The sequence below is a fragment of the Pseudophryne corroboree genome, chromosome 4 (genome assembly GCF_028390025.1).
Source record: "Pseudophryne corroboree isolate aPseCor3 chromosome 4, aPseCor3.hap2, whole genome shotgun sequence".
Classification (NCBI taxonomy): domain Eukaryota; kingdom Metazoa; phylum Chordata; class Amphibia; order Anura; family Myobatrachidae; genus Pseudophryne; species Pseudophryne corroboree.
Window position 1 is genome coordinate 443,809,484 of NC_086447.1, and position 25,179 is coordinate 443,834,662.

Genomic DNA, 25,179 nt, shown 5'->3' on the forward strand with positions numbered 1-25,179 from the left:
ATACTATGACATAAACGTTATTGCCCACTCTTATCGCAGTTATGGTCATCAATGTGGAACTGTCGTAAGATATATATAAATATGGCAAAAAACGGAGGTGTTTGTATTATAGTAGCAGAGCAATTCTATGATATAATCAATCTGTTCGGTTCACTTCTCATTTCATTCTATTGTGCACTCTTCAGACTGACATCTTCTTTGAGTTCTTTTATTTTATTGGTACATAGATTGTAACTAGAACCGTGTCTCTTGTGTAATTCTGCATCAGAAATTACTTTATAGTTGTGTAAACTAAGAAGAAGGCGAAACCCTAAAATCTGGTAGATCATTATTGGAGCTTGCTCTGGGGGTGGGGGTGTTACTGTTGTTGTGCACTCTATGTAACTGTAGTTGTTCTTCCATTCTCCATCCAGATCACCGAGTAGTTTGGTATTGCAGTCTATGGTGGTGATTGTGCTGGTGCCAGGACTAAAACGGATTAACACGTGATAAGAGCAGCCTGATAAATGGGACCTGAGAGCACTGGGACCAAGGGAAAAACACAAAGCAGACAAGAGAAAGGCTGGGAGCCCTGCGTGTTGCAACTGAAGAAGATACAAAGTAAAAGGAGCAGAACAGACAGAGATAAGGGTAAAACGCCATACATGAGATAAGGACAACGCAACATGCAAGATTGGAGGCTGTCGGGGATCATAAGTACAAAGACATTAACTGTCATTGACATTCTCGTTCTCTGTGTCAGTAGCTGAAAATGAATGCTAGTCGGTGCCAAAGCAGATCACGTCTGTATTTCTGACTTGGACTAAGCAGGCTAAAGCAAGATCTACACCAGCGATATATGAAGTGGATAAAGACGCCTCCTTCTCGTTTCACCATTCCTGCTGACATCTCCTGCCTTCTCCCGTGGAGGTGCGAGGCGCTGTAGAATCGTGGGTGATCTGCACAGACTGTGTGTGTGTTCCCGTGTGTCAATCACTTTGTGCTGCGTGTGTCCGGGGCACTGTGCTGTGCTAGTGGCGCTTACCTCCCGTGCTCCCTCCTGGGGGCAGCAGTTCAGCACCAGGCTCAGAGGACAGCGCACATCTCAGCCCGGGCTACAGGACAAGTTCATCAGAGACCTGTTTTACTGTACATCATATTATAGTGCATATCGCAGGGCGGCTGCAGGAACCTACTGTATGTGAGGAAAACAGAAGATTATAAGCAGAGAGAGAGGATCCATAACAGCCGGTGGCATGCAAAGAGGGGTAAGAATTGTCTTATTCGTGCATGAAACACTGACTTGGATTCACAACATGCATAACCACTGTTTATTTATTTCGTTACTATTTTGTTTGTTGCATTATTTCAGAGAATGCAAAGTTTTAAAACAGAACATTTTACACAGAAATGCTAATTAGCTAGATGAAAAACAACCACAACGCAGCCAGCAGCTAAGCTCGATGAAAATTAGTCCATTAATATTAAAGAAACTCTGTGTTGTACATTACTTGTATCTTGGAATGATAAGGCATCCTACAACTGTGTGCTTTTTTTTTTACTTAAAATATATAATTTAAAGGGAATGAAACATGCAGATGATTCTATGCAAGAACTGATCAAAGAATCGATCACAGACTGTTATGTAATTATTGAATCCTTGAATAAATCTGTATATACAAGATAATATACAGTATATACATATATAGACAAGATTCCTAAAATTAGAATTCGTTTTTTCCCCCTTAACATCTGCAACATAATATCAACTTATTCATGTAGTGTTATATATTTGTATTATTTTTCCTGCTTTATAATATTCTCTGGGGAATACATAATCTTGACTCAATAGGAAGCTCTTTTATAGCGAAAGCAATTGTAGCAGCTATTCCAGGTTAGTCACAATATTATGCATGATATATAATGCATGATAAAAAGATCCAAGGACACCACAACAACATGGATTCTGGTTTAAAAAAATATGCTTGACAATACATTGCTCTTAACTCTGACAATGAGCATAATGATATTATTATTATTATTATTATTATTATTATTATTTATTTTTATTAACTACAGTACTGTTAATTATTTTATGCTTATTACTCATAAGATTGTGATGAGCAACTCAGAGTAATCACATTACACATTCACTAGAGTTTGGCGTGTTTTCCTCCTGCCAGATTGAAATATTGTAGGTTTAGCTGAAATGTCTTGGTTGGGCATCTGTTGGTAACTGGTGACTGAGAGGTTTCAGAAAGGATTCTGTTGCCCCTACTGTGAAGTCTGGAGAGTTCATCATCTTCACACCTCCCTTAACTGAAAACTGTATAGAATAAAACTGTTGGATATAAACGTTCTGATTACAGATGTATGGTAAATTTGTGAATGAAGAACAACCAGAACATTAAGACCATAGGATGAGAACAGTTATATTGTTACCCATGGTTATATGAAATGTCCCCTAATATTATATAGGAATTGGTGGGTATTGTCATCTATAGTATTATAAAACAAACTTAATGTCATGATCTCATTTGTATGCTGCGCTTTATAGGATTGATACCTGCTATAATGTGTCCTGTGAAATATAATACCCATGCAGCCATTATCTAATGAGGTTACTGTTATGAGCAGATGCAAACTTCTGATTTATTATAGATAACAATATTAATGTTACACATGCAATCAAATTCAATATATATTACAGTATGTTGCACATAACTTTTCTGGGTAGCATTGGCTGCTGTTTGCATATACACTATTTTTAATAACTGCACTGCCTTTTGTTGTTATTCTAAATATATATACATAAATATGATAAATAGCTAGTGAATTAAGTTACAGTATTACTTAACTGAGTAAATAAGCAATGAAAGGTCTATACTGAAAGGGCACATCTAAAACTTTATGAATAATTTGAGTTCAAATATAAATATATATTCTTCAGGTATCATGGTTTCCCTAGTGGCTTTATCTGTGCTTTTATGGTTGTGCAACAGCTACTTAGAATATGATTGCTAACTGCAAGGTGATATTTACTGGGCGGTAATAGGCAAATTGGTAATATAGTAAGATTCATAATGATACCCTTGGAAATCATTGGCAGTATTTCATACAAAACACTAGAATAACAATAATGTTTAGGTTTTTTTTTAGATATGGTATGAGTCTTACATTATCATAATGCTTGCTAATGTGTACATATATAGTGAATGATGTAATTCTAGGAAGATACGCTGTATGTTTATAAATATTCCACCAATAATACATGGCCATATTTTCTTAATACTGTAGACCACACTTAATATGATGCATACTGTATGGTGAAAAATTGTAGAGTAATTACAATTGTTGCTACAGATTCTGCACTGTGTACATATTGTGTTAATGCTGCCCTAAGATACTGGAGGTAATAGTAGCCATTTTCATTTAATACTACCTTTAAATGGAATGTATTAAAAGGTAAAATTTGTATACATTATTGTTGATTTATCTATTTGGTAATAATAAAGTGACATTGATATAGCACACAGTACTATTTAATGTATGTCTGAAGTTAAAATGTTTGTAATGTTAGTGCCCACTAGTAGCCCTCTATTTGTAAACAAGAATTGTAAGTATAGCACAAAGGCTACTTTCTTGTAGATCTCAGAAAGAACATGCTTACTCTTTATTGATGACTATTGCGGATATATAGTTAGGCATGCAGCTTGACATATATCCTCAAACAAACACGTGGCATTGGTGTAACTTTATTGATTTTAATGTGTTTTTCTTTAATGGATACTACATAATAATTGTATTACTTAACAGTGCCATATGGTCAAAACAGTGTTGCATTAGTTTGTAAGCTTGGCTATTACAAATGATGAGTCTCTATGTTAACATACTATTGAATAAGGATAATTACTATGACGCACCATATTATTTTACAAGAGCTATACAAGAAAAAGTATAAGTGATAGAAGCCAATAGTGCTATACCATATTGTTCTGTAATATTTAGGTGTTACAGTGATTAAAAATCCTACCTTACAGCACTCGGACCAGGGGGTCAATTCTGACCAGGGTTCTATCTGTGTGGAGTTTATATTTATCTGTGTTTATGTAGAATTGGATCAAGTGGTCTGGTAGTTCAAAAAACATACATGTAGGTCACTGATTTCTGATAGAATTTACACTGAGGAGTATTTGTGTGGTAGAGAATACAGACTGTAAGCTACAATGGGGCTGGGATTTGTGATTGGTTAAACATTCTCTGTAAAGTGCTGCGTAATATGTTGGTGCTATGTAAATGAAGTGTCATTATAACATAAATCTGCAATATGTTCATGTTTAACAGTAAGGTTCTCCATATTTTAAGTGATTCATTTCTTACCTTTTGCAATACAGAAAAAGGTTTTGTAAAAAAAAAAATGCATAAACTACATACATAGGAGGCACAGCATAGTAAATATAAAATAAGTGCCTCTGACTTTTACTCCACTTCATCATGTGGGGTCTGCAGATTCTATATAGGGGGAAAGAATAGGCTGAACATGTTTACCTCTTCCCATACCAGTTGTTTTATTACACTAACTACTGTACTAAGATTCCTAAGATAACTAATACGATTTTGGGTTAAATTCACAATGTGGGTTCCATCCGATTCCAAACCAGCAGTTAGTTAAGAGTTAAGAGAATAAACTGTAGAAAAGGATAAAACAATATGTAGATATAATCACCAGCAAATGAAATTTACAGGGGATGTTCTCAGGTACAGGTACCATAACTTTTGAGCATATGTCAAAGCATATGTCAAGGCAAATACTAAACATTATAGTGAAAGTAGTATTATTAAGTGGATAACATAGTGTAGAAGAATGAGTGCATTGCAATGTATTATTATTAAATGGATATACATAGCTGTAAGTGAACAAACACTATGTATTTATTAGAAAGCCAACACATTTCATATACAACCTATTTAAAATAAATAAAAATATCAAGCACTGTGAAAGGTTAAACATATGAGGAGATCCGTGTCAGTTTAGTAGGCTCAAATGAAAAGACATTTTTCAAATTAGTCTAATCAATTTCCCATGTTTCTGATGAAATGTTCACTCCTTTGTCAACAGAAGCTTAGAATTTCATTACTTCTCTTATTTATACTTCTCTATGATCCCCATTATTATTATTAATCTAGAAACAAATTTCTAATGTAGTGGTTGGGAAATGTACTTGTGCTTTTCTAAGCCAGTCTGGTTACAAAATATAGAGAGTGGCTATCTGTTCCCCCCGTACCTGTTGTAGAAGCGAGCGTTATTGTAACTTACAGTACCAGGGCACTGGCTGATGTGATTAGAACTACTTGCTTCATTGTGTGTTTTGCCTAAATTACTTTAATGTATCCTCACTGGCAAATGCAGGGTCTGATGTTTTAAATAAAAGTCGAGGAGGACGGCATGAGTAGTTCAGAGCATTTAGTGAGTTTTCAAATAACCATTCTACTATATCAACAAGGCGAACACTATTATACTGTGCCTCACTGAAAGATTCCAGGGGTCTGTTTTAGTTACTTCTAAAACATTTGTGTAGTCAGTGATTTTGCCACATAATGGATTGAACTTGGACGTAGCAAAATGTTTTTCAAGAAGTCTTGGAGAAATGGATGCAAAACTGGTACTCTGCAGTATTATATATGTCCTTAGTGAATCTGTTGAATCAATTTCTATACAACCTATGCACTACAGTATATCCAAGAAGAACAGAAATAGATAAAAGAGTGAATTAGGTTGGACACAATTCTGAAACTGAACTTTTGTATCTCGTGTATTGTGTAGCTTTCTATTGTAACATTGACCTGTCTTGTGCATTTGCCTAAATTAATAGACTCAACACAGCACTTCCTGAGAATTCACATTAACCCCTGTCCTATTGGCCAATACAAACACGCTAACACGCTTGGATCCTATTTGTTAGAATTCACCTTCCAGGTTATTTTTTGAAGGGACAACAGAGAGCCAGGAGCAAACGCATGCAAACAAAGGGAAAACATATAGTGTTAATCAGTGACATCCCTAAGCGCTTAGTGTTAGCAACCCTGGTCTATTCTCACCTGTACAACATAAAAACAATTCTGAAAAGTCTTATTGAATGGTATAATTGCAGTAATTGTTGAGTGATCACTAAAAGAAAACCATCCCATTATAACATAGTTTGCTATCTAGATGTACAAGTCTTTTTTTAAATTTTTATTATTATCATTATCATTATTATTATTAACAATAATAATAATAATAATAATAATAATAATAACAACAATAAATACATTGAATATAAAATAGTAGTTAACACTAGTTAAACATGACATTTGTTTGATGAAATATTATCTGACCACCTTAATGCTGCGTATTGTTAGGAAGCACCAGTAATGCAGTCCCTGTGGATAGTGCCATGACAATGCCTACAGGAAGTCTGCAAAATACGCCTAGTGGATGTGAGTTATTATCTGGCTATTAGAAGGAATGGAATAATGAGCGTGACATGAATATTTAATTCACAATGATTTTAGATGTACTTGTGTTGTTCAATTGTGTCCTGTTGTTTGCAAGTGAGCTGTGAATATTTCAAGCTAGTTAGAATTTGCAAATGTTCTTGCAAGCTTTGAAATCATACAAAAAATATATTACAATTACCAGCAAAACAAACACACACATATATACATACTGCATATGATAATATTGGGCCACTTTATTTAGCACTTGATAGCAGTACTTGATACATGTTATATTCGTGAATATTAAACAACTTTCCACCACTATAAAAAACAAGAGTGCTGTTATATTTATATAACAAATACATTTATTTTCACATTTTTGTGAAGTATTAGTATTTTTTTTTTGTGTGTTACAGCTATACCTAGTGAAAGATCTTACTATTATGTCCTTGCCCTAAATAGAGCCTTGCGGTTGCTATACGAGTAGGTGGGGCTGATGCAGTACAAAGTGGAGAGCTGCCCACATGCTTCAGGTTGCCCTACACACTGCAGGATGGGTGCCTTGAACGTCCTTTGGAGGCTCCAGGCAGCACTAAAGCAGAGCTACTATCCATAGTGTGCCAATCCAGACACCTTACTAGCCAGATGCAGTGCAAGGGGAAGCAACTGTGCCGCCCCTGGTGTCCAGCACCCTTAGCAGTGGCATCACTCACACACCCCTCTCTACAACCCTGCCCCCTGGTATGCCACAGATAAGCCCCTATATCGATTTGTTACTGTACCCTCAAAAGTTTAGAGCTATAGTATATTATACTGCAGCTTTAGTGTATATATGTTAGACTGAAACATCTGTTAGCTGCTTGTATTCAAGTTACACAATCACCTAGCAGACATATGAAAAATAGAATAGACTATATGTCCATTTACTACTTACAGTGGGTTTGAGCAGTAAAGTTACATATATGTCCTCGTACAATAATTCTGCAGTCAGGCCAGGTCCTGCAAGGTTCTGCTAGCTTTGGGAGTCTTTCTATTACATATTATTTGCCAAAAAAATGCTTCTTAATTGTAATATGATGTGACAAGTGAGCAACAGGAGACTGTGCTGATTAAACTGATATTAACTTTTATACTTGTGTGCAACCGAGTCAGTGACCATGGATTTTTTCAGACCAAGTTCCATTGTGCTTTGTATACAGATTCAGATGCACACATGTATTGAAGTTTTGCATATGAAATAAATCAATCTCCTTGTGCGTCCTAGGCACATAGCATTACGACTAATATGCATTTTTGGCAAAAAAGATGCCTGACGCTAGCAGGGTTGCGCGGGACCTGGAGGCTCACTAACGACAAACATTTTGTGGTGCATGGTGTATTCAGTATACAGTATATATATGATTAGGGCATATTTGTAGCATTAGACACTCTACATGTATGTGTACAAAGGACTTGATTCAGAGTTGTAGGTACAGAATCTGTGCTGCACATGTGCCAATCTTGGTCATGATTGTCATGCTACAGTCATTTGGGGGGCTGTTTTGTAGGCATGCCGAAGCAAGGCTCTGCATCTTCCGATATGGATTTCCTCACCCCAGCAATGGAGCTCCATTTATTTAAATAGTTACAGTTTAAGTTATAATATAATCAGAGTCGTAACTAGACTTTTTGGTGCCCTGTGCCAGAGAGAGTATTGCCCCCACCCCCATTTTTTCAATAGGTACATAAGGCGCTTGCCTTGCGGGGAAGGGGCATGACATATCCACACACATTTATAGAACAATGCAAGAAAATGGAATTGGACGCTCTTTATACCACATTCATGCACTCAATCTGAGAGCTTGCCGCCATTCAACCATAATATCCCTCATTAATTAACAGATTTCAATATACTGCTACACCCAGGACTCAAACCCGCAACCTGCTGCATCCCAGCCAAACAGCCCACCCTCCAAACCACTTGACCCTGCATTAAAACTATGAGATTTATAACTATATGAAGCTACCAGTAGCCAGTAAAAAGAATAGCCAGCACCATAATCAAGACGATCCATGCAGTGTGCAGCCACACATCCAATCCCTTGCAGCCACAGACTACATAAATCTGACCAGTCACAATGCTAATCACCCATTCCCAAAGTACAAGGTAAGCTTATATATACAGTATATACACTGCTCAAAAAAATAAAGGAAACACTTAACACAATGTTACTCCAAGTCAATCACACTTCTGTGAAATCAAACTGTCCACTTAGGAAGCAACACTGATTGACAATAAATTTAACATGCTGTTGTGCAAATGGAATAGACAACAGGTGGAAATTATAGGCAATTAGCAAGACACCCCCAATAAAGGAGTTGTTCTGCAGGTGGTGACCGCAGACCACTTCACAGCGCCTATGCTTTCTGGCTGATGTTTTGGTCACTTTTGAAAGCTGGCGGTGCTTTCACTCTAGTGGTAGCATGAGACGGAGTCTACAACCCACACAAGTGGCTCAGGTAGTGTAGCTCATCCAGGATGGCACATAAATGCAAGCTTTGGCGAGAAGGTTTGCTGTGTCTGTCAGCGTAGTGTCCAGAGCATGTAGGCACTACCAGGAGACAGGCCAGTACATCAGTAGATGTGGAGGAGGCCGTAGGAGGGCAACAACCCAGCAGCAGGACCGCTGCCTCCGCCTTTGTGCAAGGAGGAACAGGAGGTGAACTGCCAGAGCCCTGCAAAATGACCTCCAGCAAGCCACAAATGTGCATGTGTCTACTCAAATGATCAGAAACAGACTCCATGAGGGTGGTATGAGGACCCGACGTCCACAGGTGGGGGTTGTGCTTACAGCCCAACACCATGCAGGACGTATTGGCATTTGCCAGAGAACACCAAGATTGGTAAATTCGCCACTGGCGCCCTGTGCTCTTCACAGATGAAAGCAGGTTCTCACTGAGCATATTTGACAGACGTGACAGAGCCTGGAGACGCCAAGGAGAACATTCTGCTGCCTGCAACATCCTCCAGCATGACCGGTTTGGCAGTGGGTCAGTAATGGTGTGGGGTGGCATTTCTTTGGGGGGGCCGCACAGCCTTCCATGTTCTCGCCAGAGGTAGCCTGACTGCCATTAGGTACCGAGATGCAATCCTCAGACCCCTTGTGAGACCATATGCTGGTGCGGTTGGCCCTTGGTTCCTCCTAATGCAAGACAATGCTAGACCTCATGTGGTTGGAGTGTGTCAGCAGTTCCTGCAAGACGAAGGCATTGATGCTATGGACCGGCCCGCCCATTCCCCAGACCTGAATCCAATTGAGCACATCTGGGACATCATGTCTCGCGCCATCCACCAACGCCACGTTGCACCACAGACTGTCCAGGAGTTGGCAGATGCTTTAGTCCAGGTCTGGGAGGAGATCCCTCAGGAGAACATCCGCCACCTCATCAAGAGCATGCCCAGGCGTTGTAGGGAGGTCATACAGGCACGTGGAGGCCACACACACTACTGAGCCTCATTTTGACTTGTTTTAAGGACATTACATCAAAGTTGGATCAGCCTGTAGTGTGTTTTTCCACTTTAATTTTGAGTGTGACTCCAAATCCAGACCTCCATGGGTTAATAAATTTGATTTCCATTGATAGTTTTTGTGTGATTTTGTTGTCAGCACATTCAACTATGTAAAGAACAAAGTATTTAATAAGAATATTTCATTAATTCAGATCTAGGATGTGTTATTTTAGTGTTCCCTTTATTTTTTTGAGCAGTATATATATTTCAAGGGGCTTTTTTTGTTTACTCATTCAGTATCCCCAATAGCTAGTACGTTGACTTTGATATAATTGATATAACTTTTTTGTGCCTTATGTTGGTAACAAAGCTCCTTCTGAATCTGTTTAGACATAAAGGTAACTGAAACTTTTTTGCCCTCACACATTGCTCGTGTTGCTGTGGGGTCTACCAGAACGTCCTTTATTATGATTAACTATGGACCCTGTGTATATACTTATCTTCATGGGCTGCAAACTCTATACTTGAATTTCACACACTCCCCCTCCCCACTGCACTCCCACTGTCTGGTATCTGTTACTCATTCATTTCAGCAGATCTTGAAAAATGGCCTGAAAAATACTATTATTTATTAAACTGGATAGATACATACACAAGTCTAGTTTTTATTTTCCTTTCTTATATCTGAAGCGTAAATATGAAAAGACTGAGTTTTAACAAAAGCACCAGAATTTTCTTTAATGCATGGCAGGGTGTGAAGCAGCTTATAAATGTCAGAGAATGTCACTGTGCAGTCAGAGAAGATATACACACAACTCCCTACGTTTCTGCGAATCTTACACAGTGCGATAGGCAGAAAATTGTAAATTATGAAAGCTTTTGAGGTTGAAGTGACCTTAGGACTGACATAACTGGAATTTTATTTTGAATTCAAACTTTGCTGTATTTGTTGCATGGGAACAACTAGTGCATTGGACATTTATGCTTCAGTTACCATGTGATTACCATGTGATGAACATGACAGTTTCGTCCACAAATAAATAATAATACAGATAAGCGTGTATGTTGCTATACAACCATGAAACGTCAAAATAAAAATTCAACAATGATTATCAAATAATTATATTAAAAGTTGGGGATTAGAATTTAAGGATAACTACACTGAAAACTTAAGATTCAGTATGAGTGAAAGTTCAGTATGGTAAATAGTTTATAATATTGTACATGTATTTTATCTGTGGTCCCCTATTTTTCCGGACCTCTGATCATTGTTGCTGAATGGAATGGCCACAGAGGAGGGGCTATAATGATAACACTTCCTTTTTGAATAACGCAACAGGTAGAACATGCACGAAGAGCATTGGTAGACTCCATATTGGGAGATGTACTAGGGAGCTGATGCAGAATTGAATGCTTGTTGGCAGTAATTTTTCCTGCATTATATAAATGGAATGAAATGCATATCTTCACTCATATGCAGAGTTGTACAGTATGCATCTTTGTAAGGGCACAGCACCTATATTTTCTCTTGGTTGGACTAGCACTCTCCTTGGTTCTAAAGATAATTCTGAAAACCGGTTGTATTTACACTTCCAGACAACTCTGCATGCACCTTGACAAAGGGGTGGCTTAGCCCCGAAATGTTGGTATTTGCATGGTGACTTGTTGAAATACACTTTACCACATGTTAAGCCTCCGAGTGCCGCAGTACTTTTTTTTCGTCCTATATATATATATATATTTCCATCTCTCTCTGTATATATCTATCTCTTTATCTATGTATAGTGTATACATCCAGTGGAGACACACGCAGGGGATGGATGTGTGGGTGGAGGTTGAGGGGGGGCCCCAGAGATATCCATGTACCGGGCCCCAGGATTTCTGTTGCATGTCCTGCATACAATCCTGCATAGCCAGTGCTAGCATAGACTTGGTTACAGAGTATATTGCTGGAAAAATATGCAGGATACGCTCAGCAAATGGATGTATGCTCAACTCTGCATCATTTCCTAGGTTAGTCATTTTCTGTATTATTATTTCATTTAATCAGTTTTCTTCAAAGATAAAATTGAAAGTAGCCCTTAACATTTACATACATACTGAAAACAGCCCAGCAATAAATTACCAGCTAAAGTGTACTTTAAACCATAAGGAAGAAGCTTAAGGACCAAGTCATATCGTTGGGCTTTTCTACACACCTGATTGAATATTTTGGAATTAATTACATTGAAATCATACTTACTTACTCTCCCGGATTCTGCGGGAGACACCCGGTTTCTCGTGTAGTTCCCCACAGCCCCAGAAGAGTGGGCACCGCTCCCGCATTCTGCCCACTTCCTAGTGAAGTGAGCACAATGGGGATAATAATACGGTGAAATCGCGGACCTGGCAGAGGGGGTGGATCCTAATGATGCAATTATATGCTAATTATGTCATTTAAGCTCCACCTCCGATGCAAATATCACCAAATCCCAGACTTTTCCCTGTGTGTGGGTGGGGCCTAATGAAGCCATTAGCTCAGACCCGCCCTCAGCACCGTCCACCTGCTTCTCCTCTCCGGGCCATCTCCAGGAGAGAGGAGATTAAAGTAGTCGGCAAGTATGATTTAAATGTAAATGCAAAGTAGAATGAACATACTGTAATTCTAATATTACTTATTAGGCATGAAATCCATTAGAAAACCTAGGTTAAAAATAATTATGTAAAATAAAGTAACATAAGTATTATTTGTGATTTTTATTAGTGGACTATTTTATTTTGGATTTAAGCAGACATGGGTTTTAGAAATCAAACAGCTTGTACCCTTTGGCTGCCCTTCAGATGTAATACTAGGCTTCTGACTTCCAGAAAATCCAGATGTTATAAGAGCAGTGGAAAACAAGGACAAGCATACTAAAGCAGTTTTAAGGTTGTCTTCTTCACCACATAAACCTTCCAATGAGATTATATAATTTAGATCAGTTTACAAGAAGAGGATATTATGATGCATTTTGTGCTTTGTGATGCTACTGTGTGAAGAGAATTCAGTGCTTATATTTAGCAAACACATAAGATTGGTTTAGACACTAGATATGATCATTTTTCTGATGTTTAGTAGCTAAGTGCTAACTGAGCCGTTCAAGCTATAAGGCTGTTTGGATTAGTCATTTATTATGTAATCCTGCATCTGCAATGCATTGCATATCCTCTGAAACCTATAAAGATGACCGCATTTCAGTTTTATTGCAGGACACATATGGCAAACTTATTCTTTCTGTGTGACACAATATTTTCTGTCTTTTCCAAATACTTCACACAAATATTTGGTCATTTTCTAATGATTGAGAATATTAAACATTTCAGTTTATGCAACTAAGCACATCAATGTACAATATTATATTATACAGTATATACTTTTTATGTGTATTTATGATGTCTGATAACATGCTGCAGCATCACAATAAGCGTAGGTAAGAAAAAAATAAGAAGTGATCGTCTGCCTAGACAAACTTATATTTTGCCTATCTGTCCATTTAAAAATAGGAAGTTATTATTTTCAGAATTGTGCCTTGTTTACATCAGCTAAATAAACCTCATTATAAGTATATTTAGATATGTATCAACACTTATTCATAACTGTTTTAAAAGGTCCATATTTTAAAGGTCAGAAGGTCCTCAGGTAAAAGGTACACAGTGCTTAAGGTCGACATGACAATGTTCAACACACATATGGTCAACACAAGTTTTTTGTGGGATTTTCACATATTTTTCAACTTTTGCTTGATTTACCTTCCATGTGGTCTATGATTGTGTTGAGCGCAACACTAGCAGAGCAAGGCAACTTGCCCAAAGCATGGTGAGCGAAGCGAGCCTTAAGGGTATATGTTTGCAATAATTTTGGTCACGCATGATGAAACATAGTAAAAAAGACACCCACAAAACGTGTCAAACTTTTTTGTGTCAACCATTTCCATGTCAACCTTTTTACCCTGTCAACCTTTTCTACTGTCTACCTTTTCTATGTTGACCTAATGGCCCTGTCGACCTAATGCCTGTGGACAATATGAGGTCAACCTAATGACTGTCTAATTACTGTAGATCTTCTATACCACACCCAGCGGGGAAGATGTATTAACCTGGAGAAGGCATAAGGAAGTGATAAACCAGTTATAAATGCAAGGTGATAAACGCACCAGCCAATCAGCTCCAATATGCAAATTGACAGGAGCTGACTGGCGGGTGGGTTTATCACCTTGCACTTATCACTGGTTTATCACTTCCTTATGCCTTCTCCAGGTTAATACATCTGACCCTGTACAGTGTGGAGACATTAACTTCAATGAAACAGTATGAATAAGGAAAAAATATCAGTAGGAAATAATGCATGTTAAGGAAATCTGGTCAAACATTTTTCTATAGCTCAACCCATCTCCCCACAATAAACAGTGCTAATTTGTTCCAATGTGCTAGACAATGTGCTAGATCCCAGGGTTTCTACACCAAGGCAAATATAAAGTCACTTTTATTGACACATTGGCTAGGAGAAATGACCATTACCAGCACTTCTGAATTTCGAGGGAAATGTGGGTATTCTGCTTTCCACCATTTAGCTGGAGACTGGAGTGGATATTAAGCCTTATTCAGCTTGGTCTGCTAATGCGATGCAATTGCATCAGGCCGGTTATAACTGCTGTACGCACACACAGGTTCTGATCACTTATTTAGCAATGCAATTGGAGTTGAATTGCAATTGCATCACTGGCAGCCATTAGCATGCTGGGCGGCCTTGCCCTGTGCTTGGCAGCCCCAAGCATGCAATTGCGTGTCGTTGCAGTTTTGCTAAAATCGCTGAAGCTGAATAAGGGCCTTTGTGTTTTAGATAATACAGTACAGTACTGATTGAACATACTTTATTAATAATTCAGAAGACATACAGTATTTTAATCTTCACAGTGGCCTCTTTTATTTTTATTTCCATATCCTGGACTCCAACATTTTGTTCCACACCTGTTCATAACATTAATGACAGGGGCATTAAATGATGTATGTCAATAATGTTGGATAATCTATTGATCTCATATACTGTAAATAGCAAAAAAAAAGTTTTTTGGTGATTCAAATAAATGGAATTACTACAGGTTCAGTCTCCCTTATCCGATATCTGAAATATTCCAAAATCCAACATTTTTTTTTTTTTACAGCAGTTGAGATAGTTACATCTTTGCTTTCTGATAGTAATATTGGTACACAAACTTTTTCATACACAACATTATTTAAAATATTGTATAAAATTACCTTCAGACTAAGGCCGATATCCAATTACCCACAGTAATTTAAAATCCTGATAAACAGGCCTTAGAGCCCTGTATTTTGTAAAAACATATAGGTTCTGGAATTTATCCTCCATCCCATATGCTTTTGGCCAAAAAATAGAAAATGCATCATCCAAAAAAAAAAGGGTAATAATTGTATATGAATTTTTTTTGCATCACTCGCTGTTTTTCACAGAGGAAAACTTTTTCAGAACTAATTAGATACCCTCCATATGTGTATAAATATGATAAAATACAGAAAAATCCAACATATTTTTGGTCCCAAGCATTTTGGATTAAGTTTTATATATAGACTCCAAAAACCCTTTGGTAACTCACTGGTTCTTCCAGTGGTTCTCTAGGACAGCTGACAGTAAAAATGTTTAGGATATGCAGGCCAAATATTATTTACTTTGTTGCATAGTTTTTCTAGGAATGCAGAAATGTCACTGAAGACTCAGATTATCATCTTGAATTGTAATAGGGATAGTTAATTCTTGAATCATAAATGATCATTATAGTGAAAGAATTCCTTTCATTAAGAAAAGATAACACAATGCATTTTAGGTTGTTTGTTCTTTGATACAGCCTAATCCACCTCCTACTCTTTCCTATTTATGTGTCAGACTACATTTAATTTTCATCATTTTTAGTGTTCCCAGCTCACTTTAGGGTTAAAAAAAAACTCAAGTCAAGAGCAAATTTACTTCTAATATTATGGGACTGACAGAAATGTGTATTTATAATGTTTTGAAATTATTACATTCAGGGAGCACAAAATGTCCAGGGGGTATGGGGTACAGTATCTTACTATAGGAGTAGATTGTGCTCTATTGCAGTTCCCATTGTATCATATCTAATTGGTAAGCATATGGCAGTGCATGGAAAGAGATGGGTGCTGGTTTGTTCGATTTTGGAGGTGCAATAGTTAGCAACTTAGTAGATGTAGAGTTAGGTGAATAGGTGCAGGGAACATAGGCTTTAAGGATACTTCAAAGTTTTATGCATTTCCTTGGTCCTAGGAGAAAGTAAGAATAGATTTGGTGCTTGCAGAATACAATAAACTATGTAGCAGTTTAGCAATCTGGGATATACTGTACACTTCTTTGTGGGTCTATAGGATTAGGAATGACTTTATGGATTTTACAGTAAATCCCAACTGGTTCCTTCTAAACCAGTCACACCTCCATCTTACAGTACAACAGATGCCAGTGATACGTGCTGCATTATATTTATATTTATCCTGCAGGCTAGCTCCTGTCTAAGATTGCAATCACAGCATTGCCTGAAAAACATGTTAATTAACAATATGCCTAAATATATCTAATTTAGTGGTGGCAACAAATGTGAAAAAGGTATATAATTTCCTACAGCATAAGTGACATATATTCAGTCTCACCTTTAAAATATATGTCCACATGAATAGAGATGTAGAAATCCCAGAAATTCTAATTATTTAATTTCACCAGAACTTAAATGCAGAATTTACAAATTGCTTAACGTTTTACAAAGTACAATTTAAACTAACCTCATGTACCAAGAAATGCATTCCAGCCAGTTCCTCCCATTGGCTGGTGTAAATACCTCCATCATGCACTTTAGTAGATAGAAATGAATGCACTGTCACCAACACAAATGTTTATTGTACCTCTGCTGTTATGTGCATTTTAAATAAATTCCAAAGTGTTCAAGTCAATGGGCCGGTTGCAATGCAATGTGAAACGGTTGGAGCTCCGAGTTTCCGTTTTTTAAAAGCAGAAATAATTTACAAGACAAAACCAGGTTGGTTTTGCCCTGTAAATGATTGCCACTTTAAAAAAAATGTACGAGTTCAGACAGAGTCTCTGAGTTTTGCCCATTTTGCACTGAATTACATCCAGCCCTATATATGAGGAGAGAAAAAAAAAAAAACAAATACTGTATGACAAAAAATAATAATCTTACAATACTTGTGATATTGAGTGGCTTTTCACAATCTTTTTTGAACATTTCTATCAAAATAGGCTTTTTTGGATTGTTAATAGATTTTCTCTCCGTAGAAGGGAGTTTTGATGCCAATTTGCTGAATTTCATTATTATGCTCATTATCATTGACATGAGGTTGTTGGGAACACGCTGACACATCTTTCTCTGACATATTTCCTTTTCTTGCTGTATGAATGATTGAAGAGTTTGTGTGTTTTTTGGCGATGCACAAGCATTGATTCCTTTTCAAAAAATGTTCCATTCTATTATAGCATTTTAAAAAATACATTGATTGATATCACAATGAATTGCCTGTGTATCTCTCAACTAGGTAAGTAATTGCACTATTGACAAGAACAGAAAATATCTGTGTTTTGTGCCACTGAGTATGTTGTAAGAATAACACTGGTTGATATCACAATAAGTTGTTTTGGTATGTGTACCCCTAAATAAGACATGAAATTAAAGTACAGCTTGTTTTTAAATGTTGACCTTGTTAATGCTCTTCAAAAGCAGCTGTTGATATCACAATGAATTGACTGTATATTTGTACACTTATATGTCTAACAGTTGCCTAATTGTGACCATCTAGTTAATGACAAGTACAGAAAATAATTCTGTTTGGAGCAGCAAATATGTTGTATTTAGGGTGTAAAATGCATTATAAAAGGCACGTTAAATTAGGCATTCAATGCTGTATTACTGTTGCAGTGCCTACAGAGCTGTAAAGTAGTCCGTTCTATCATATTCTTCACAATCGCAATCCATAGACATTTTCCTATTGTAAATCCAGAAATAATGAGTGTCAAAGGGGCTGTAAGTTCCTCTTATAAAGCTGTAGACGTGGTTTATGTTGAAGCTTGTTAATTAGTTTCCATGCACTGTACTTAACCTAATCTCCAGTGACCGTTATTTATTCACCAAATTTTGGGAAAATCATAAACAATACATACATCAATTTGTCAGCTGCAAAGCTCTGAAATGCCACTGTGAGCTTATGATCTCCAAAAAGAACCAGTGCAAGGTTTCTTCTTGGATGCCTAAACACATTGTTAAACAATACAGTAATAATACATTAACTAACAAAAGTGCACATGTGCATGCATCACCTGCCTTTTCTTGTTCACACATATGCAGTGGAATTGAATCTGCTGTATACATCATTTAAAAGAAAATATTACATAAATAAATTAAGCTTCCTGTTTCATCAGCACCAGCAATTTGACACAGTCTGTCACTCAGAAGATAGGGGTTTGGGACCCAGGGTTGACAGTGTCTAGGTTGACACATATTAGGTCAACACCTATTTGTCAACAGTGAGTAGTTCGACACAGGAAATAGGTTGTCACGGCCATTAGGTTAACATGAACAATGTTGACATGGAAAAAGGTTGACATGAGTTTTTTTGGTGTCGTTTTCTTTTGTAAAGTGACCAGGAAAACCCAATTACTGCACCATGTCCCCTTGTTAGGATATGGTGCACTCTGTACCTGTCTCCTTCTTTGTACCAGTCTATGGGTGCGGAGTGAGGAGAGTGTGAGACACAGAGAGACTGAGAGACAGAGTACTGGTGTACAAGGGAGTAGAGCTGAGACTAGGAGCAGATCTCAGCTACAAAGACTCACAGCATTTCCAGTGCATGCATCATCTTCTCTACAGTGGGAGTCAGACTGCATGGATGTGCAGTCCTCCATGCTTTACCACCACAGAAATCTCCTGATAAGTACCACTACCTAATGCTGGTACCTTGTGTGATATATGGGCTCCTGATTACAGCTATCAGTGTTACATCTGAGTCCCCTAAATAAACCTTCATTACCGTCTAAGTCACTAAGGGGCAGATGTATTAAGCCTGGAGAAGTGATAAAGCAGTGATAACTGCAAGGTGATAACGTACCAGCCAATCAGCTCCTAACTGTAAATTTACATATGGGAGCTGATTGGCTGGTGTGTTATCACCTTGCACTTATCACTGCTTTATCACTTCTCCAGGCTTAATACATCTGCCCCTAAGTGTGTGGACTGACGTCACTGCACCAGATAGCCCAGAACACTCTGCCAATACCCCTCGCATGGCTCACTTCACTCGCCATGCTTCGGGCAAGGTGCCTCGCTCCACTACCATTGCGCTAGGCACAGGTTACTGTTCCCAATTGAAGTCCACATGGATCGTAAAGTATGAAAAAGTAAAAAAATTGGGAAAAATGCATGTCGACCCTTATCCATGTTGATCTTGTTCATGTCGACATAATTACTGTGTCAGCCTATTCCTGGCATCGACGTAGACCAACAGGCATCGACCTAAGGTGTGTCGACCTAACCGCTGTTGACTCAGAGTCCGGATACCGAAGATAGTATGGTGGAGGGGATTAAAAAACGACTAATCTGTGATAACTGATTCTTCCTACTGAAGACCTGTAAAGGGAAAAATAATTAACACTGTAACATACATTTTCAATTCCATTCCATTGGAGGACATACTTGGCATTACCAAATTAGTAGGGACAAGAATTTGTTTGTTAAGGGGTGCTGCTTCTCTGACCCAAGTCCATGCATGAAGTCACACAGTCAATGCTCTTAAAGCACCTTTGAATAAACCATGAAGAGAAACAAGTCCCTGGACACTGAAAATGTTGAAAGAAACTTACAGTATCGCCTCTTTCACAGTAATCAGAGACATCAAGCTCAAACTCTGTGCTAATATGTCACAGAACCTGGATGTATGTGCAGAGCAATTTAAGGACCAAGTGAGTCATATTGAATAAATAATCCTACCACTATTTTAAAAATTGACAGCAGATAAGCAGTCATCATTATTCCAATAATCATCTTTACAGTGCTTCTTTTTCAGATATTCTGTAGCAAGTGGCTTATTCATTATTGTGCCTTAATTGGCCCTCATTACGTATGTTTCCATCTTGCTTCGAGTTGTGGCAGCAGATACTAAACTACCAGAGGATACAATATTGCTCTAGTGTGGTGATAGCTGCTTTTCAGAGTGATCCCTACCACTGCTGATTCTGCCACTAATTGCAGTACTAGCAGTGGAATTTTACCCTGCCAGGTTTGACCCTGCACATGCTTGAACTTAGTTCATTCAGGCACACTGGCTACTGGGGAGCAAGGCAAGAGGTGGCAAAGGAAACCTAAAGGATCCCTTTTTGCAACCCAGACCCTATTCCCATAGGAAGGAGCAGGGCTCTGAGAACCAAAGCCCTAAGTTTTCAGAGTTTGATGAATGAACATACCCATACTAGAATATAGGGATGGTGGATTGCATTGGGACTGTATGGTAAGCAAGATATATTAGTGTTATTGCCTGTGTCACTTATTTAATTAATAGCCCCATTACTGTACTTCATCATTACAAAAATAGGTGAAAGTCATCTAGTTTAAGGAATAATGAATGGGCCTCTACAAGTCTATAGCCTGTGTTTCATTTTTTTAAACTGGTTACTACATTATCCATTCCATACGTTTGCACTCAAAGCCCCAAATTGCCATTCAGCTCAAAAAGTCTGCTTTAATTTAAACATGCATAACTAGTTCCACTCAAAGTTATTTGGAGATATCTTTCCTTGCAGAAATGTGAGCTATCGACGCAATGAAGATTGTGTTACTCAATTCCATCAATCCTTCCATAGGGGTATATGCAATTGCGGTCGAATTCCCGAAATTGTCGAATTTCGGGTCATTTTCGACCAAAAAAAAAAATCGCCTATGCAATTCAGTGCTTTCCGACCAAAAAACGGACTTTCAAAATTCGACTTTTTGAAATTCGACTTTTTGCAAATTCGACTTTTCTGCAATGATACAAGTGCTGCAATTCGACCAAAGCATATTCAATTCAAGTTTGGAAATTCGACAGCAGTGCTTTTAGACAGCAAATTCGTCATTTTCAATCCGCCACACTTTGGAGGGTGAAAACAAATAAAAAAAATTTAAACATGTTTTTTTTGTGTTTTTTTGGGGGGGGAATAGCAGATCTATTTATATTAGAAGGGATTAGGTACTTTTTTTTTTTTTTTTTGGAGGCACAAATATTATTTATATATTTTTTAAAATATTATTATTATTATTTTTTTTTTTTTTATGCTGGAACGGTGAAATCATAAAAAAAAATGGCGTGGGGTCCCCCCTCCAAAGCATAACCAGCCTCGGGCTCTTCGAGCTGGTCCTGGTTCTAAAAATGCGGGGGAAAAATTGACAGGGGATCCCCCGTATTTTTAAAACCAGCACCGGGCTCTGCGCCTGGTGCTGGTGCCAAAAATACGGGGGACAAAAAGAGTAGGGGTCCCCCGTATTTTTAACACCAGCATCGGGCTCCACTAGCTGGACAGATAATGCCACAGCCGGGGGTCACTTTTATGCCGTGCCCTGTGGCCGTGGCATTAAATATCCAACTAGTCACCCCTGGCCGGGGTACCCTGGGGGAGTGGGGACCCCTTCAATCAAGGGGTCCCCCCCCCAGCCACCCAAGGGCCAGGGGTGAAGCCCGAGGCTGTCCCCCCCATCCAATGGGCTGCGGATGGGGGGGCTGATAGCCTTTTGTGATAATAAAAAGATATTGTTTTTTCCAGTAGTACTACAAGTCCCAGCAAGCCTCCCCCGCAAGCTGGTACTTGGAGAACCACAAGTACCAGCATGCGGGAGAAAAACGGGCCCGCTGGTACCTGTAGTACTACTGGGAAAAAAATACCCAAATAAAAACAGGACACACACACCGTCGACAGTAAAACTTTATTTCATACGTCGACACACACATACTTACCTATGTTCACACGCCGACATCGGTCCTCTTCTCCATGTAGAATCCACGGATACCTGAAAAGAAAAGATCAATATACTCACCTCAGCCATGGTCCAGAGATAAATCCACGTACTTGGCAAAAAAACAAACCGAACACCCGCTCCATGCCGGACTGAAAGGGGTACCATGCTGACACATGGGACACCTTTCCACGAATGAGACCTGTCAGTGACAGCTGTCACAGAAAGGTCTCTAAGCCAATCAGGAAGCGCAACTTCGTTGCGCTCACCTGATTGGCTGTGCGCTGTCTGTACTGTGACAGCACATCGCAAAGCCGCTCCATTACTTTCAATGGTGGGAACTTAGCGGCTAGCGGTAAGGTCACCCGCCGGTCAGCGGGTGACCTTACCGCTACCCGCAAAGTTCCCACCATTGAAAGTAATGGAGCGGCTTTGCGATGTGCTGTCACAGTACAGACAGCGCACAGCCAATCAGGTGAGCGCCACGGAAGTAGCGCTTCCTGATTGGCTGAAGGGACGTCAGTGACAGGAGTCACGTGATGTCCCGGCATTCGGGAGAAAGGGGTCTGATGTGAAAGTATTGGACCCCTTTCTAGTCCGGTATGGAGCGGGTTTTTGCGTGTTTTTTTTTTTAAACAAGTACGTGGATTATCTCTGGACCTGGATGTACCTCTGGACGCTGGAAGGTGAGTATAATTTTTTCACAGGTACCTCGGATCGTCGGAGACCGTGGCAGTCGGCGTGTCAACATAGGTATGTGTGTGTCGGTAGTGTGTAATAAAGTTTTACTATCAAGGTGTGTGTGTCCTGTTTTTATTTGGGTATTTTTTTCCCAGTAGTACTACAGGTACCAGCGGACCCGTTTTTCTCCCGCATGCTGGTACTTGTGGTTCTCCAAGTACCAGCTTGCGGGGGAGGCTTGCTGGGACTTGTAGTACTGCTGGAAAAAACAATATCTTTTTATTATCACAAAAGGCTATCAGCCCCCCCATCCGCAGCCCATTGGATGGGGGGGGACAGCCTCGGGCTTCACCCCTGGCCCTTGGGTGGCTGGGGGGGGGGACCCCTTGATTGAAGGGGTCCCCACTCCCCCAGGGTACCCCGGCCAGGGGTGACTAGTTGGATATTTAATGCCACGGCCGCAGGGCACGGCATAAAAGTGACCCCCGGCTGTGGCATTATCTGTCCAGCTAGTGGAGCCCGATGCTGGTGTTAAAAATACGGGGGACCCCTACTCTTTTTGTCCCCCGTATTTTTGGCACCAGCACCAGGCGCAGAGCCCGGTGCTGGTTTTAAAAATACGGGGGATCCCTGGCCAATTTTTCCCCTGCATTTTTAGAACCAGGACCAGCTCGATGAGCCCGAGGCTGGTTATGCTTTGGAGGGGGGACCCCACGCCATTTTTTTTCGGGTTTTTCACGTTTTTTTACCGTTTTTTAAAATCGCGGCAAAATCCGCCAAATCGGCCGATTTTCGCCCGCGACTCTGGCGAATCCGTTTTTCATTGAATATGGTGAATTCCGGAAGCCACCTTCCGGGATTCACCTGTCGAATTGAGTCGAATTAAAAAACGGCGAAAATTGCCGCGAATTCGACCGCAATTGCATATACCCCATAATCTCCATTAAGCATACTGACTTGCTATGCCATTAATTGTTCAGATACAGTGGAAGCCAGTGACGTGCGGTGGGGTGAGGCAGAGCCTTTCCAGTCATACTTACGTTTAAACCAAAGTTTTGACTGAATAAAGTATATGAAAAATACAAATAATTTGTTTGAAATATCTCCTTTGCCTTATTCTAATAATTTTTATAGCCCAAACTCTGGAGTAAAAGTCTATGACAGGTGAGACAGTGCCTTCTTCCTATCTTTTCCGTACACTGATCAAAACTCACCAAATTTCCAGGAGTTTATAATGTTGCACCTATGTATAATGCCCAGATGTACCCTTTGGCTTATATATTGCATGTAAATCTGGCTCTGGGGTTAGCCAGTGCCTCCTGAGTCATTTAGCTCACCGCACGTCCCTGAGGAAGCTGCTTCAGGGGATAGAACCGGGGTTGTTAAGGAAGATTTTCCACTTACATTCCTCTTCCCATACTTGTATATTTCACTTTGAAGTTTCCACAAGGGGCGGTCACCCTAATCACTAGGCAGCTACTCCATGATATTCATTTCTTGTGAAATAGCCTTATCTCTACATGGCTGTGTGTGCATGCGTGCATCTCAACAAATATGTTGTCAGCTAACACAATATATGGTTTGCCTATCACTAACTTCTTCAGGCTGCTTTGGCATAATTGCTTAATAAACAGTGGTTTCAGACAATATATACATTGATTCTCCATGTTATTACCCCCACAAATTAGGGTTGGCTTCATCTCAACAGACAAACAGAAACATTTTGCAACATCAATATTCCAGGCCTTATATCAGTATTACACAGAGGGTTAGGCTTTGCCTATAATTTCTAATAAGGACAGGCAGTTAAACTTCCCGCAATATCAAAATCTAGGGGAGTGACGGCAGTTCCTGCAACTCACAGGCTATTAAATAAAGGCTATTAGCTGGATAGATTCAGTATGATATCCCGGTTGTTGGGATGCTGGCGGTCAAATGACAGACCCTGACATACTGACCTTGAAGATCTGTCGTTAGAGGGGGTATTTTTACTCTCCCTCCTTCCCTAACCCTAACCCCTCACTTTCAAGTTCCTGCTTGTTTTTCCTACATAACCTAAACAACATGCACATTCAAGAACATAAATCACATTGTTTGAGTGGCATGTGATGAAATCTTTTATTGCATGGGTTTTTTCCACTTACGGTATAATCAGTCACTTTCCGGGCACTAGATTTACAAGTTCTACACATTAGGCACTCACCACACTGGTGGAAACCTTTTGATCTAATGTCAGTTTCTGCACTACTTTTAACTAGTTGATTTTTCAAGGCCGATGCCTTTCTGTATATAAAACAAGTTTTTTTCTGGGACAACAGGTCCCAGTATCAGGTCCTGTTTCAATAAGTTCCAATTCTTCCCAAAAATCCTTTCAATTTCCTTAAAAGATACATTATACTGAGAAATAAATGTCCATTGTAATTTCTCATTAGGGGCTCCTACCTGTTTTTTTTTATTTTGAATAAATCAGCTTGAACTAAATTATTAATCTTTTGCCATCTGCAGCATGTTATCTGTATATCC

At 39.1% G+C, this 25,179-nt stretch overlaps 1 protein-coding gene across 2 annotated transcripts in view; it reads left to right on the forward strand.

Annotated features, from left to right (window-relative positions):
- Positions 1-282: 282 nt before the first annotated feature.
- Positions 283-25,179, forward strand: part of CNR1 (cannabinoid receptor 1) — a 163,997-nt gene continuing 139,100 nt past the window's right edge. The window contains exon 1 of one of the 2 annotated variants that reach the window (XM_063916926.1): positions 283-1,247. The gene's annotated coding sequence lies outside the window, so the exon portion shown is untranslated. The remainder of the gene's footprint in view (positions 1,248-25,179) is intronic. The other variant, XM_063916924.1, reaches the window with a different exon arrangement.